We start from the raw sequence: 17,188 nt of genomic DNA on the forward strand, positions 1-17,188 counted from the left end.
CAATGGTTTGCCTCTTAATGATTCTTATTTGGTTACTTTTCTTTTTACTTGTAAGATCTAATAAAAAAATTATATTAATAAAATTCTATCATGGTTTTCTCTTCCTTCCTATTTGGTCTAAGTCCTTGATGGCACCAGCCAATGTCATGCTGGCCTAGAGACGGTGATGAGCAGTGAGAGTCTCACTCTGTTCAGGGACATAACACTTGCTCCATGATTCACTATTAAAGCAAGCTCTAACTACATCAGTAAATGTTTTAAATCTGTGATGAAAAAAAGAAAAAAACAAATCTCTTCTGTCTTCTGACTAGACGTAAATTTAAAATCAAAGTATAGATTACTTCATTCTAAACCTGCTGGGAGCCAAGGGTAATCCAAAGGAAAGAGGCTTGAGAGTCCAGTAGATCCCTTTTGTGTTTTCTTTTCCTCTCTGGATTGGTTTTGCTTTGCTTTTATTTTCATTTCTTTTTGAATTTTCTTTCCCTTCTAATTAGAAAGGTTGGCATAGCATTCAGAAGCAAGTGTTATGGCTGTGGATTTTAATGACGGGGATTTAAATTAAGTTTCTAGCAGACATCCTGACACATATTAGGCACTCAATAAGTGGTAGCCATTAGCACTACTCTGGTTAAATAAGCACTTTCCTGCTTTGACTGCTCTGTAAAATGCCTTTTAAAAATTATTCAATTCAGACAAATTGGAAAGTACATTAGAATGATTATCTATGGACACATTCCTTGGCATATGGCTGAGGGTAAACTGAGTAGAACAAGACACCTTTCTGACAATTCATCCACTTACATTCTTCACGATTATAATACAAGTAGCTTAATTTCTAATTGCTCAGTTAATGAGGTGAGCAACAGAAAGTGCACTTTTAATAAGAAATACTAATTTCCAAGTATTGAGCAATCTGTGCCCTATTAAACATTAATAGAAATATCCATATTACTAATCAAAAGAAATATCATAAAAAGAAATCAAATTCCTTCACAATTATGTTACCACTCTATATTTAAAAGGCAACATTAATTCCATATTTTGAAATAATACTGAACTTTCAAAAAGTGACTTTTTCCTATTAAATGTACTTAATTTTTATATGAAAACCCAGGTTTCACTGAAAATGTTAGCTACAAATGTCATGGATATTAAGGATATTTTATTTGTAGAATCGGTAAGCCATAGCACATCATTACTAATTTTAAAATATATATTGTAGTTGAAACAAATAATACCAAAGCAACTAAGAAAATTAAGTAATTTTAAAAATTATGGAGAAATCAGTAAAAGTGAAAAAAAAGTATAATTATACTCAAAAGTCACATATACACACCTCTGGATCACTTTTTTCATAGTATTATGAAAAATTAGGACTTAAATGTAATATCAAATAGGCTAGTATTTTATACAGTTCATATGATAGTAAAATACAAAACTAGGTTGCTTTCAGAAATTTCATGTGTATTACTTGTACACATGCAGAACAGAACAATTAAAACACTTTTCTTGGTCAGGTTGGAAGATAGTGGCAGAGTAGGAGGACCCTAGGCTCACCTAGTTCTATGAGCACAACTAAATACCTATCAAATCATCCTAAATACCTTAGAAATTGACCCAAAGACTGAAAGAACAAGCTCCCCAGTTAAAGGGAAAGAAGAAGTCAGGGAAGAAGTTAGGAAGTGAAGAGGCGTGGTTTGGGAGAAAAGTGGATCATGGCCACTGTCTTGGAGAGGGAGCCAGGGTTGTGGGGAAGGGTAAGAAACAGACCACCACACAGGGGACCTCACAGGGAGAATGAATCTCCATGGCAATTGGTTTAGAAAGCCAGCAGGGCAAAATTTTATGGGTTCTTGTAAACAGCTGGGCTCAAAGCCTAGAGTTTTAAAGGTCAGTGGGCTTGGCTGAGATAGAGCTCACAGGGCACTGCACTGCTCTGGGAGAGAAGGCAGGCAAGCAACCCACAGACAGACAGTGTTGAACAACAATCTGAGGAGTACCTGGGGCACAGAGTGGGAAAATTATTCATTCATCTTGGACCACATCCCAGGGAGACAGCATTTGTGAAGAGATCCCTCTGGAGACAAAGGCACTAGCAGGTGCCATTCCCTTTCCCTTTCCCCAGCAAAAACACAGAGACAGCTGCAGGAATCTGTGCAGAACCACATCTGCTACCAAACTTGCTTACACCAAGTCTGATGGAACTGCTTACACCAAACTTGCTTACACCACAGTCTGATGGAACTGCCTCAATCCCCAGTCATACCTGCCTCAATCCCAGCATGGCAGCTCCCTATTCTAGAAGACTGTCCCCAACACATGCACACACCATGTTCCCCCACACGGAAGTTTGTCAGAGTCTTGGTTCCAGCAGTAGTGGTGACAGATCTCATTTCACAAACAAACCAGAGCATACCTAATTAAAATGCACCCCATTCAGGCCAGGGACTATACAATGCCCACAACAAACAAAAAGAACCTCTGCAGATGACTGACCTGAAGAATAAAGTAGCAAGGACAAAACAGCAGAGCATACACAGCACACATTGTAGACATCCCTGAAATACCAGGTCCTGGGATACAGGGGACAGTCCACAGAAAAGACACTACAGGATCTCTTCCTATAAGGCCATTACCCTCAAGAACAGGAGACATAGCTGACTCTCCTAACACAAAGAAACATATAAAGAGACTTAGATAAAATAAGGAGACAGAAGATTTCATCCCATATGAAAGAATAGGACAAGCCCACAGAGATCTAAGCAAAACAGACACGTAACACGCCTGATAGAAAATTTAAAGTAATGATCATAAGGATACTCATTGGACTTGAGAAAAGTGTGGAAGACATGAGTGAAACCTTTAAACAGAGATAAAGAATAAAATAGCAGACATAAAGGACTTAGTAAATGAAATGAGAAACACACCTGATGGAATGGACAGCAGGTTGGAAGAAGCCAAGGAATGAATTAATGATCTCAAAGACAGAGTACTGGAAAATAATCAAGCTGAACAAAAGAGAAAAAAAGAATTATGCAAAATGAGAATAGACTTAGGGAACTCAGTGACTCCATCAAATGTAATAACATTCATATTATAGGAGAAAAAAGGAGAAATGAAAAAGGAAGGAAGAAGGAATAAGAGAAGGAGAAGAGAAAGAAAGAGAGAGAGAGAGAGAGAGGCAGAAAATTTATTTGAAGAAATAGTAGCTGAAAATTTCCCTAATCTGGGGCAAGAAACAGACATCCAGATCCAGGAAGCTCAGAGAACTCCCATCAAAATAAACAAAAGCAGGCCAACACCAAGATATATTATAATTAAATTGGCAAAATATAGTGAGAAAGAAAGATATTTAAAAATAACAAGACAAAAGAAGACCATTACTCATAAGCAAAAATGCATAAGGCTAGCTGGAGATTTTTCAGCAGAAATTTTGTAGGCCAGAAGGTGGCATGCATATTCGCTGAAAGGAATAAATCTGCAGTCAAGAATACTCTCTCCAGAAAGGCTATCATTCAGAATAAGGAGAGATAAAGAGTTTCCCAGACAAACAAAAACTAAAGGAGTTCATGTGCACTAAACCAGTCCAGCAATAATATTAAAGAGGACATGTTGAATAGAAAGTAGAGACAAAGAGTGATGGTATAAAGGTAGGAAACACAAAAGCAGTAAAAAATGAATATTTCTGTAAAAAAAATTAGTCAAGGAACTCACAAAATAAAAGGATGTAAAATATGACAACATATCCCTAAAATGTGGGGAGGAGAGGAGTAAAGAATGGGTTCAAACTTAAACAACCATCAACTTAATATAGACTGCTATTTTCAAAAGAGGTTATACACACACCTACTGATAACCATATATCAAAGGCCTCTAATAAACATGCAAAGAATAAAGAGAAAGAAACCCAAATATATCACTAAAGAGAATCAGCAAACCTTGAAAAAGAAAAAAAAGGATCAGAGGAAATCTTCAGAAACAACCACAAAACAAATAATAAAATGACAATAAGTACATATCTATCAATAACTACTTTGAAAGTAAGTGGATTAAATGTTCCAATCAAAAAATGCAGGGTGACAGAATGAATAAAAAAATAAGACCCATTTATATATTGCCTCGAAGAGACTCATTTCAGACCTAAAGACACCTACAGATTGAAAGTGAGGGGCTGGAGAATCATCGATCAAACAAATGGATGTTAAAAGAAAGCTTGAATAGCAACATTTATATCTGACAAAAGAGACTTTAAAACAAAGAGACAAAGACATTTTATCATAATAAAGGGAACAGTCCAACAAGAAGATATAACAATCGCAGATTTATGCACCCAACATAGGAACTGCAAATACATAAAACAGTTAACAACAAACATAAAGGAACTAATAGATAGCAATACAACAATAGTAAGGAACTTTACCACCCGACTTACATCAATGGACAGATCACCTAAACAGAAAATCATCAGGGAAACAATGACTTTGAAAGAAACCCTGGAACAGATGGATTTAGTAGATGCATTCATAACGTTCCATCCTAAAACAGCAGAATACACATTCTTTTCAAATGAACATCACACACTCTCAAGAAAGATCACATATTGGTCCCCAAAAAAAGTCTCAACAAATTCCAGATAATTGAAGTCATACCATTCTTCTTTTCGGACTTAGCCAAAAGACAAAATCTGGAAAGACCACAAATACATGGAGCTTAAGCAACATGCTACTAAACAACGAACAGGTTAACCAGGAAATCAAAGAAGAAACTAAAAAGTACATGGAAACAAATGAAAATGAAAACAACAATGGTCCAAACCTTTGGGATACAGAAAATGTGCTTCCAAGAGGCTATTTTATAGCAATACAGTCTTACTTCAAAAAGAAAAATCTGAAATACACAACCTAACTTTATACACAAAGAAGCTAGAAAAAGAACAAATGATATCCAAAACCAGCAGAAAGAAGGAAATAATAAAAACTTGAGCAGAAATAAATGAGAAATTAAAAGAAAACAAAATAAAAATGATAGAAAACATCAGAGACAAGGAGCTAGTTCTTTGAAAAATATCAATGAAATTTATAAACTTTTAGGGAGACTAATCAAGAAAGAAAGGAGAAAGGACTCATAATCATAAATGAAAGGGAGAAGTAACAACCAACACTACAGAAAGGCCATTATAAGAGAATATTATGAAAAACTGCCAAAAAAATTGGACAACCTAGAAGAAATGGATAAACTAGAAGCATAAAAACTATCAAAATTCAAAAGGAGACATAGAACATTTGAATAGACCAATAACTAGCAAAGAAATTGACCCAGTAATCACACTCCTAACAAAAATTCCAGGACCAGATGCCTTCACAGGCAAATTATACCAATCATTTAAAGAATAGTTAATATCTGTTCTTCTCAAAATATTCAAAAAAATAGAAAAGGATAACTTCCACATTCATTCCATGAGGCCAGCATTACCCTGACGCCATAACCAGATAAAGACACCACTAAAAACAAGAACTACAGGCCAAGATCCCTGAAGAATACAGATACAAAAACCGTCAACAAAATACTAACAAATCAAATCCAACAATATTTTTAAAAAGTCATTCACTGTGATCAGTGGGATTTATTCCTGGGTTGCCAGGGTGGTTCAATACTACAAATCAATCAACATGGTGCATCGCAAAAGAAAGGATAGGAACCATATGATCATTTCAAGAAATGCAGAAAAAGCATTTGACAAAGTACAACATCCATTTTTTTCATTACTGTTATACATCAGTTCCTGATAAAAACCCTCAACAAAGTAGGTTTTGAGAGAATGTTGTTTTCTAATGAACTGCTATTTGCAAAGAACACAGAAAGCTCAGCAATCTGAGACTTTGAGTTATTATTTTAATAAATGTAAAAACTGTTTTGAAACGGTTTGGCCAAGATCACTCATCCTCTTAGGAGGACATCCAGTAAGTTATCTTTATTTTTGTTCTGTGCTATGAAACTCTCAACTTAAACAGATCATTTTAAAATTTGATAATCTATAATTCTCTGTATATTTATAAATAGGACTGCTTACCTAAACATCATATGTAAATGATCACTGCTAGACAAGATTGGGAACCAGACTGCCTAAGGAGACAACTCATGCCCTAATTATTTTCTGTAAAATGTTTATTTCAAACAACAAAGGTAGGAAGAACTTGGAATATTGAATGCACTTGGTGTATGTTCAAGGAATACTATCAATACACTGGAACCTTAACAACAATGAAGCACAATGAAAATTTATATAGGCTATTTAATATCCCAATGATATTCAAGATATATACACAATGGTAAATCAGAAATCTGGACTCTCTCCCTAATTAAAACAAAAATGCTTAATAATTTAGCTTTATGATACCATTTTGAATATGTACAAGATCATAAAAATTCAAGTCTTTTCATGATTTAAAATTAAATATGAAACCCTCAATATACTGATAAATTATATAAAAGATGATCAACTTGACTTGTCCTAAGATTCAACTCACAAATGCTACAAGTCATGACGCATTGACATCTCCTAAAGGACCATATCCAATACTGAGAAAAATTAATGTTAATTTGTTAAGAAAATGAAGTAATTTTCTGAAATAAAAGGTTTAGTTTAATGTTAAAATCACTGACCTTGAAATCAGTGCATGATCCTCTTTAACAAGAACCTGAAAGTCTCATTTATTAAATGAACATTACACTTCTAGATAACTTTGAGTAGGAAAGACTTATTTTTATTTCCATTTTACTTTTGACTTCCTGACTGTTCATTTAGCCGACATCGCCAATTTGTTCTTAGTACATGAAGCGGTACGAAACTTACACACTCATCACTGACTCCAAATATTCTTTGAGTCTTGTCACTTATTTCTATGTATTCAATAACTGTGCACCATCTGCATCAACCAAGTCATTATCCATTAAAAGAAACCCAATTAAGTTAGATCGTATATGCATGTTAGAAGTTAAATTCCATTTTCAACATATTATCTAGAGTCTTGTAACTTGACATTGTGAAATGCCTAAGAATAGAATGTTTAGATACCACTGATCCCACTATCAAGCTTAAGTGATGCTAAGTGATGTAATAATCTATATAATAGTTCTCTAACAATTTTGTTTGTTTTTTTTTTTTAATTTTTATTTATTTATGATAGTCACAGAGAGAGAGAGAGGCAGAGACATAGGCAGAGGGAGAAGCAGGCTCCATGCACCCGGAGCCCGACGTGGGATTCGATCCCGGGTCTCCAGGATCGCGCCCTGGGCCAAAGGCAGGCGCTAAACCGCTGCGCCACCCAGGGATCCCTCTCTAACAATTTTGAAAGGTGTATGAATGCATGCATTTTTATTGTTCTGCAAAATATTTTGTACAATGCTTCTTATGATCTTTCATGAAAACGCTACAGCATGTTGCTTTTTGTAACATTTCCCTCAATTTTCTTTATTACTATTTTTTACAATGTTAAAAATGATTATAAGCTCACAAGCAGTTGTCAAAAAATAGTACAGCTAGTCCATGGTATCTATTATCAAGCTCCCCCCAATTATTGTACCTTCAAAGCTACGGTGCAGTCTTAAAAGCTAGAAATTGGCACAATGTACACACAGAATTAAATTTTCATCCTTCTAAAAGCGCTATAACGTGGCTCTTCATCAAAAAGTATCACTAGTTTAAACATTTCTTACCCTTCCACATGTATGTTTTTCTTATTAACCTATAAATACTGTGTGTTACCATTATAATTAAAGTATCTTAAACCACACTAAGTTTCTCTCTCATTTTAAATGGATTCTACGTTAAATTTCTGAATGTGCTCATACTGTTATTTGGTCCATCATTGCAGTCTTCTGTTTTATTTCCCTTGTCACAACCCAATATCCTTTTGTACTGTGTACTTTTCTATTCTGCACATCAGCAGCAAGAGACTACTACCTACAAGTAACCCTGAAAGTTTACTAGGTCAGAAGAAAACTCAAGTATATTTAGGGCTTCTAAAACGAGTCAACAGTGTTTGCCTGGTGTATGAGAATGTAGTTTTTTTTTTTTTTTTAATCACGTGGCCTATAGTCTCCATTGGTTTACAGAGCAAACAAAATAGTATTTTGTTTGAGCAGATAGTCAGACATTATATGGACAGATACAAGAATAATATATAAACTACATGTGCCAATGAACAGTGGGTGATTATATGGAGTTTCAATCAACCCGATTACTAGAGTGTTATTTGTCCTCATTGTCCAACAAATGGCTCTGCTTCACTTCAACATGTCAATTTATATGGGCAGACCCCAAGCAGAGCTCAGCCTAAGGTGATCTTTCACTCTGTGCTTTCTCCTTCCTATTGCATATGTGCAAAGTTTTTGAAAACAAACCAACTCTAATCATCAGTGTGTAGGTACTATTTAAGTTGAGTATAAATATCTAATGTGACTATAAGTTGCTACAGTTCTGCTTTCAAACTTTGCATCTATCAGATCAGAATTTTGATGTCTCAATAAGAAAACACTCTTCTCCAAAATTATAGGGTATGTGTTTGTTTTCTCTCTTATTTAAGACACTTGAGAACCACTCACTTTCCATTTATTAGCTAGGTATGCATCCAATACTCCATTGGGATGAATTAAATTTCAAAAGTCTTAATTTAAAAAAATCAAAATTAAAAAAAAATTAACGGCTGCTTTAAAATTCTATTCCATCCCCCATTCCTACTAGACTGTTTTAAAAGGTAGATTACTGTCAATGTCTAGAATGCAGAATCAGTTTTAATTCTTTCACTAGTTTAATTGGTTGTTTAACAAACCTCTGTTAATCTCTCAATTCTGCCTGGCACGTAGACTTTTTGTAATCATCAGAGAATCACAGTTCCCTGATTTGTAAGAGTTAAGTACCAAGAATCTGTGCAAAATGAGATGCTATCATTATCCCCCAATGGCAAGGAAACATCTGGAGTAATTGTTCATAATTAGAGCATGCAGACATCTACGAAAGATGTTCATCTCCTGCTGGGCAGGAGCAAGAAAGGACTTTGTGATCAGTGGATACTATGGACTGAATGGTTATGTCCTCCCCAGATGTAGGTGTTGAAATCCTAACCCCCCATGTGATGGTATTAAGAGTCAAGGCCTTTGGAGGTAGTATGTCTTTGAGTGTGGAGCCCTGGTAGATGAGATTAGTGCTCTTGTAACAGACGCATGTGATCTTGTTCTCTCCCTCCCTGGCCCCCACACCTCTCCTTGTCCACACTAGAATATAATGAGAAGATAGCCATTTGCAAGCCAGAAAGATGACTTTCACCCAGAACCCAGCCCTGCTGGCACCCTGATCTCAGACTCTCAGCCTCCAGAACTGTGGGAAATAAATGTTTGTTGTCTAAGCGCCTCAGTCCACGGTTATTTGTTGTGGCTTGAACCAAGATGGCAGGTGGCACTGGACTCCACAGATGCTTATCCAAGCTGTCAGATGGCTCTCACCTACAGATTTTCGATTTTAACACTAAGCCCACTGCTTAGCTCAAGAACACAAAGTTCCAAATTACCTTGAATTTCCTTTGTCCATTTCAAGTCACAAAGAGTCACAGTTGCTAGAAAAAGGCTTCAAGCCATAACATAACCATCCCCATTCTCTAGTTGTAAAAATCCAACTGAAAACAGGTATAGGCCACATATGACAAGTTGCTCCTACTTTAGAATATATCGACAGTAATTAGATAAATGTGATAGTGCAAAATATACTCCCAGCTCTTAGATATTTATGAAAGCTGTTTCATTAATTTACTTTTACATATACTATTCTTGTTTAGCTATCTAGCACTAAATTCTCTTGAGTTCTTCCCCTGAGTAATTCCTTCTCCTACTCAAGCTTGAAAAATATGGTAAATTCTTCTTAGAGTTTCAATGCAGTTAACTCAACTCTCAGTGGGACAAATCATAGTGCACAGATATGAAAAAATAGAAAATAATTAAATATACTTAATGGGACATTTCTAAAAATCAAATAAGTTTGGTGAGCGTAAATACATAGAACAGTTCTATTGTGGTTTATTTCTACTTAAATGATCTCTAAATAAACATCAAAAAGATAGCTCTTAATGAACAAATCTACAAATTATTTAGCAGACTGTGAAAGATTCACTTACACGACTATAAAATATCCTTTTAGAGAGAAATTACAGTGATAAATCAAGAGTATCTACCTGACATGGGTAAAAACATAGGTCCCTTTGCCCTTTATGTATTCCTAATTAAATATATCACCATGACACATCATTTGCCTCATGAGCACTCATGCTACCTCAAATGCAGATGTTTCCTTCATATAGTTGGACTGGGCAATTCTTTTTTTTTTTTTTTTTTTGCATAAAACAAGTTTAATTTCCAACCAGGGTCACAGTCCTCGTGTATCCCACATTTTGAGCAAGGAGAAAGAAGGTGAGTTATTAAAAATGTACAGTCTACATTCCAGAGGAGAACAAAAAGAAGAGAAAAACCAGTTCATAACTGCAGTTACCACTGTAACACCACAAAACAAACTCTGGAGGGGAGGAGGGTAGAGGGGAATCTCAGTGGGGGGGTGGGGAAGGGCTGTAACAAAGGAGAGGGTGAAATTAAATCTACCAGAGGAAAGTGTGGGAGGGAGCAGGCAAAAATGGAATGAGACACCCAATCCAAAAAGAGCTTTTAGGTGAATGGGAATGTAGAAAGGACCACCCCTGCCAGGCTCAGTCTCTCCCTAAATGACCATGCCTGCACATATAGCACATCCCAGTCGGTGATTAATTCATAGGTGAGGAATGGGGATTCTAAGAATCTGTGTATCAGAATCTAATTATCTATTCAAAAAGACAGAAGCAGAGAAAATAATGAAGCAGATGAAAAGATAACACTAAAATGCTTTTTAATGATGCCATCTGTGTATCTTAAATATGCTTTGGGTTTTTCTGGATATTTTATTCAGAAATTAAGGAAACATCTATATGCGATGCCCTGGTTTCTCTAACTTGCTTATGAATGGGGGAATGCTCAAATGCCGAGTCTAAGAATGACAAAGGTGTTCTGTACATACAAATACTCAGATATATTTTAATATAGACTCTTCAATGTAAAAGACAAATATAAAATACTTTTACATAGTAGACAACATATATAAAATACACAATAAAAAACAGACTCAAACTACTAGCATCCAGGAGTGATGAAATGAGCAAAGTGATGGAATATTGCTTTTCCTTGTCCTTGGGGACAAAGATTTTCTCACAGAATGACAGGAGATAGTTTCTCTAATGTCACCTGTTTGGTATGGGAGTGCTCACAAGTTCCTGGGGTAACTAAGAGTGAGGACTGTGCCAGACACTGTGCTCTGTATTCAGCCCAAATACTGAATTTGATCCTATTAGCTAGGTGTGATCCGTGTGTGTGCAAACTCAGCTGAGGCCAAGACAAAGTAGATATTGCACTCAGGTTACGTAGCTAAGAAAGACGGGCAGAGGTTAGAACCCAGGACTCTATCACTTCTAGATCCAACTGCCTAAACCCTCAGCAGTGCTGTCTCATGACAGCTTTGACAATTTTAAGGTTTAACTTTTTTAATTTTACTTTTTTAGAGAGAGTGCGTGCACGAGCAGGTGGGAGAGGGGAGAGGGAGAATCTGAAGCAGACTTCACGCCCAGCACAGAGCCTATGTGGGGCTTGACCTCATGACCCTGAGATCCTCGTGACCTGAGCTGAGATCAGGAGTCAAGATGTCTAACCAACTGAGCCACCCAGGAACCCCCAAGGTTTTGTTTTTTAATTGAAAAGTTAGAGAAGATGCTAGAAGAGAGGAAGTCTTCTGGAGAAGGGGGACTCTAGGATACATATATCATAGTCCCAGGCATTGAAAACATCCTTAGAAAATACAGCATTAGGCAAAAGTCCTGGTTGGACTTAAAAGACTGGAGTCATTGTCACACGTAAAGCAGAAGAGGCCTTATACACATTCGGAGTGTTGAAGGTCTAGTGGAATGTCACATAGGAGACAAAATTACAGACGGTTAGCATGAAGTAATGATGAGTTCTCAACTTAGGATAAGTAGAAGGAGTTAAACACCAGTAGGAGGACATTGGGCAGGGGGGGTCATATGGAACTAGGATGGGAGAGTGTCCACAATTTTAGCAGATATTTTTCAGGGGAAATAGAATGGAGATATTACAAGAAAGTTTGCTTATAGATCTTTTTCTTCTTTAAAAAAATTTATTTATTTAGTATATTGTTTTATTGGAGTTCAATTTGCCAACATATAGCATAACACCCACTGCTCATCCCATCAAGTGCCCCCCTCAGTGCCCACCACCCAGTCACCCCAACCCTCAGCCCACCTTCCCTTCCACCACCCCTTGTTCATTTCCCAGAGTTAGAAGTCTCTCATGTTCTGTCTCCCTTTCCAATATTTCCCACTTATTTCCCCTCCTTTCCCCTATAATCACTTTCCCTATTTTTTATACTCCCCATATGACTGAAACCATATAATGATTGTCCTTCTCTGACTGACTTACTTCACTCAGCATAATACCCTCCAGTTCCATGCACGTCGAAGCAAATTGTGGGTGCTTATAGACTTTTTTCGAAACAACTTGCATTCATGGTGGAAAACAAAACAAGTATGAGTTGGTGAAAGAAAACAGAAGAACGTTGCCTGAAAGGGAAGTTTATTTCCCTGGATGGTCTACCAGTAAGCGGCTATGTTCATGAGTATAATACTGTGTATTTTCATATTCTATTGAACTCTGCACAGCTTCCCCCAAACACACAACAAATGAACAAGAGCAGAACTCCAGGATTTTATTTAATTCAATATTGCATAAATATTAAATGCAGGCAGGGAATTGTAAATGGCAAAAGGAGACTCTGCTGAATCTAAATTGTGATGAAGATACCGGGGGGAGATTGTGGTCCCAGTTTGCAACTTAGGAAGATAATTTATGTGAATAACAATACCAGGCTCTCCAAGAACCTCTACTTAATGGTTATTTACCAGGTTTTGTTGTTACAGCGGTTTGCTGTTCAATCTCTTTACCTTTCTCAGGACGGTTCATGTAGGTATAGCGCTTGACATAAGCCTTATCTGATCCCAAACTGAAAACTATACATCCACTCAGTAGGAACCAGTGCTTTCAAAGCCATAGTCTGTCCTGTGGCTACCACAATGGTGGCACTCGATAAATGTGAAAACGGATAATTAACCGACAATAATAATCAAAATTATGGCTCTAAGAGGCTGCCTCAAACACAGGCTCTGTCTAAAGTGAGTTCTGAGTGTCTCATTTATTTCCAAATTCAAAACGGCTTTCATTCACATCACTGAACACTGGGCTCGAAGTATGTTCTAGAATGGATTCCTTTGTTTGAAAGAAATCACCCATACCTTACTGCCTCTCTGAATGCTAAATGTCCATATTTCTTCTCATTTCACCTGTCCTTTAACTCTATAAAATAGTTTAAATTCAGGTTAAACGTGTTGCTTAAAAACCTGTGTAGTCTTGGATACTTGTATGGACTTTAAATACGTCAATTAAATGTCTACAGAATGGAATACTCAGATGGCTCATCCTTAATTCTCTTTAGAGATGGTTGAGCCACATGGCTGTGGACCAAAATGCAGTGGGCTGCAGGAGACCACAGAGCCAGCCCCACACGAAGCAGCATGCTACCTTCCAGAGGGCCTTCTGTAGGGTCCACCTTTCTTCACTGTGATAGTTCTCTTTATTACTCGCCACGGGACCTCTTTCACTTATGCTCATCCTTTGACACCATTTGGTAGAATGAATGATATGCCACCCTCTTCAGCATTAAGAAAATTCAGCTTCTGCACATTAACAGGCATGGACCTGTACAAATAGTAAACAGAAGGAAACCACTCCCATTCCTCCTTGGACAGTGCTTTTCTACACCATGGGGATACTGATAAACGTGATGATTGTTAGATCCCACCTCAGGCTTATGGAAGCAGGATCTCTGGGAGATGACCAAGAAAATAGGCAAGTTTCCAAAGTGTCTGGGTTATTCTTTGTGCAACAATTGGGGAAAAAAATGAAATTTGCCTTCAACTACCTGGGTTTTCTGTCTTTTCACATCCTGATATTCTTAGAAACAAGTGAGATCCATGTGTTGAAATGTAATCTTGATCTTCCAGTGGATTCACTGCCCTGAGAAACAATGTCAGAAACAAGGGAACCCGTTAATTTTTAATGGGGAAAAAATGATTTCCCAGAATCTAGAATGTGCAGAAATGTGGGTGCTGATAGAAGTCAGGCATCCAACACAATGGGAAACTCTAAAAGAAATACGATCATTTTAGAAGGTATGGTAAATCAAATCTGTGCTCTGGACCACAGTCCCTCCTCACAGTGACATTATTTTTTCCCTATTATTGTTTTCTTAAATAAATGATACAAATTTTCTTTGTGCCTCCTACTGTGCAGGCTCCCCTTGCTCTGAAGTGTTGAAATTGGACCAGTTTTAGCAAGTCACTCATGCAAGAGATGAAAATCGAAGTAGTTTTGCATGAGTTTAAAGCACAAAGCTGGCTGTCAAAAAATCAATCACTCTTTAGAGTGTAGCATAATGTGTAAAACATAAAGGTAGAAGTTATTGCTTTAGTTCTCTAGGAGAAGAAAATAAGAGTTTAAAGATAAATTCTACTCACTCGTCCCTATCTAGAAACATACAGTGTCATGTTGTCGAACTTGAGATCCTCAAAATAACACAATAGGAAACTACTCATCTGGATTTGGAAGTTATGAAAACCACAAAGCAAAAATAAATTAAAAATGACTGAAAAGCAGCTAAAACCTCAACGCATCTGTATTGCTGCACTATTTTATACTTGAACTATTCAGATCCCATTTGAAGGTCGTATCCATATTTCCAGAGGTTGATTCTCGTCTCAAACTACAGAAATTTAGAGCCTTCTTCAACCAGATTGAAATTCAAAATACCAGGTATTCTATTCACTTTGGGCTACTGTGACAAAATATCATCGGTTGGTGGTTTCAACAACAAATATTTCTTTCTCACAGTTCTGGAGGCTAAGAAGCCCAAGACTGAGGTGTCGGCAAATCCCAGGTCTGAGTAGAGCCTCCCTCCTGGTTCGCCAATGGCTACATGCTCACTGTATCCACTGCACAGGGCAGAGGGCAAGCCCTCTGGTCTCTTCCTTCAAGGACATGGATCTCTTCCATGAAGGTCCCACCCTCATGACTTAGTCACCTCCTAAAGGACCCTCCTATCAACGCCATCACAGCAGGAGCTAGGATTTCAACATACCAATTTTGGAGAACACAAACATTTAGTCCAGGATACTAGGTGATTCATAGACCATAATTCCTTCTATTTGTGTTTAAAAATCTGTTTTAAAACCCTTTCAGTGTTGCAATGTTGCTCAAAGAGAAAGGCAGGCTCTGGGAATAAATTCATAAATCTGAGTGTTCAAAACATCGTCTTATATCTCAGGATAAATTTCAAATGAGATGGCACTCCAGCAATACGATCAATACCATGAGAGCCAATGCCTGACCTGGCTGTTCTACTTTTCTCCGCTATCCCATGATGGATACCGTAAAAGGAATTTATGGAAACCAGTTTCCACTTCTCGAAAATACTTTTTTTCTTAAATCGGAGCAGGCAGCAAATGTCTACTGAAGCCTCAAAAAACCCAAACCAGAAAATATTCTATGCTGGCAACCATGCTTAGAAGGTCACCCTGGGGCAGATGTGCAGTTGGCAATCAGTGCTCTGCAACGTCAGTTCCTGGCACCATGATAATGCCAATATCCTACACAGAGCAGCATCTGGAACATCAAGAAGGAGATCCAAAGTTTGCATCAATGGCCCAGAAGTAAATGTTTTACTGTTCCAGTGTCTTACTGTTCCAGCAGGAAGCTGTCCATGGAGCTTTTCTCAATTATGAGTCAAGATGAGGGAACATTTTAGAAGTTTCACTGTGGATATCTGCGTGTGGATAAATATCGCAGTACCTGAAACTTTATCTGCAGGTTATTTCCCTCACGCATCTGAATTCTAGACATGCTTTCGCAGCCTCCTAATGATATCCAATCAGACATGCAGGGACATATTAAAAATTGCTACTCTGGGAATAAAGACAATACGGAAATAAATATGAGTCATCTGCATTGAGCAACATGTATGAGAGGGAGTCTGAATGATTATAATTTTCTCAGCTAATTTTCCAGTACCCAACTGAAGAAGACAGGCTCCAATTACAGAAGAATAATGTGTAACAAGAAAGCACTCAAATTCAAATTAAAAGGCTCTCAGTTATAAGAATTCTTGGATTTATTACCTAAATAGAAATATAGTCCAGTTTAGGAAACTTTAGTTTCTAATCTGCTTTCGGTGAGAGAAGTAAATATTATTGGATCAAAGCAGGGAATTAGGGAAGCCACGGGCTCTAATCAGATGTCTGTGCTCCTGGAGATCAGAAGTTACGATGGTTATATATCATTTTCAATAATAACTTATTACAGATGAGCTTGCCGAAGAGTCCAATAAATTACAGTGTTAGGAAGACTTAGCAGTTGTTTGTTTTTTAACCTAATATTATATTTCTCTTGAAAAACATTAACCACAAATAGGAACACAGTGAGAAATATACAACCTTCCCTTTTGTCAGCACTCCCGACTTTATTTTTCTCCCAAGAGTAGCTCATCTATTGCGTGTTTGGTGTGTAGTCTCTGGTCCTGTTTCTATTCATTGATTTAACACACACCAGTGAAAGCTCAGGCCCAGATACACATACACTTACGTTTCCAAACAGATTTGCAGGTGCCACACAGGTGAGTATGCCACACAGTTTCACACAAACAAGGTCCTATTTTCAAGCTGGTATTCTCTGTATCTTTCATCAACTGATAGTGTATTTGGAGTTTGTTCACGGCAGTTAAGGAGAGTCTATCTCAATCTTTCAGATCACTACGAGGCAATCTTTAGTGCAGACTGGCAACACTTTATTTAAACACCCACACTGGGGATCCCTGGGTGGCTCAGTGGTTTAGCACCTGCCTTCAGCCCAGGCATGAACCTGGAGGCCCCAGGATCGAGTCCCATGTTGGGCTCGCTGCGTGGAGCCTGCTTCTCCCTCTGTCTGTGTCTCTGCCTCTCTC

General features: G+C 37.4%; 1 long non-coding RNA gene across 1 annotated transcript in view; it reads right to left on the reverse strand.

The window, feature by feature from the left end:
- Positions 1-17,188, reverse strand: part of LOC144299571 (uncharacterized) — a 694,273-nt gene that overhangs the window by 328,699 nt on the left and 348,386 nt on the right. The window lies entirely within an intron of this gene.

This window comes from Canis aureus, chromosome 27 (assembly GCF_053574225.1).
Source record: "Canis aureus isolate CA01 chromosome 27, VMU_Caureus_v.1.0, whole genome shotgun sequence".
Taxonomy (NCBI): Eukaryota; Metazoa; Chordata; class Mammalia; order Carnivora; family Canidae; genus Canis; species Canis aureus.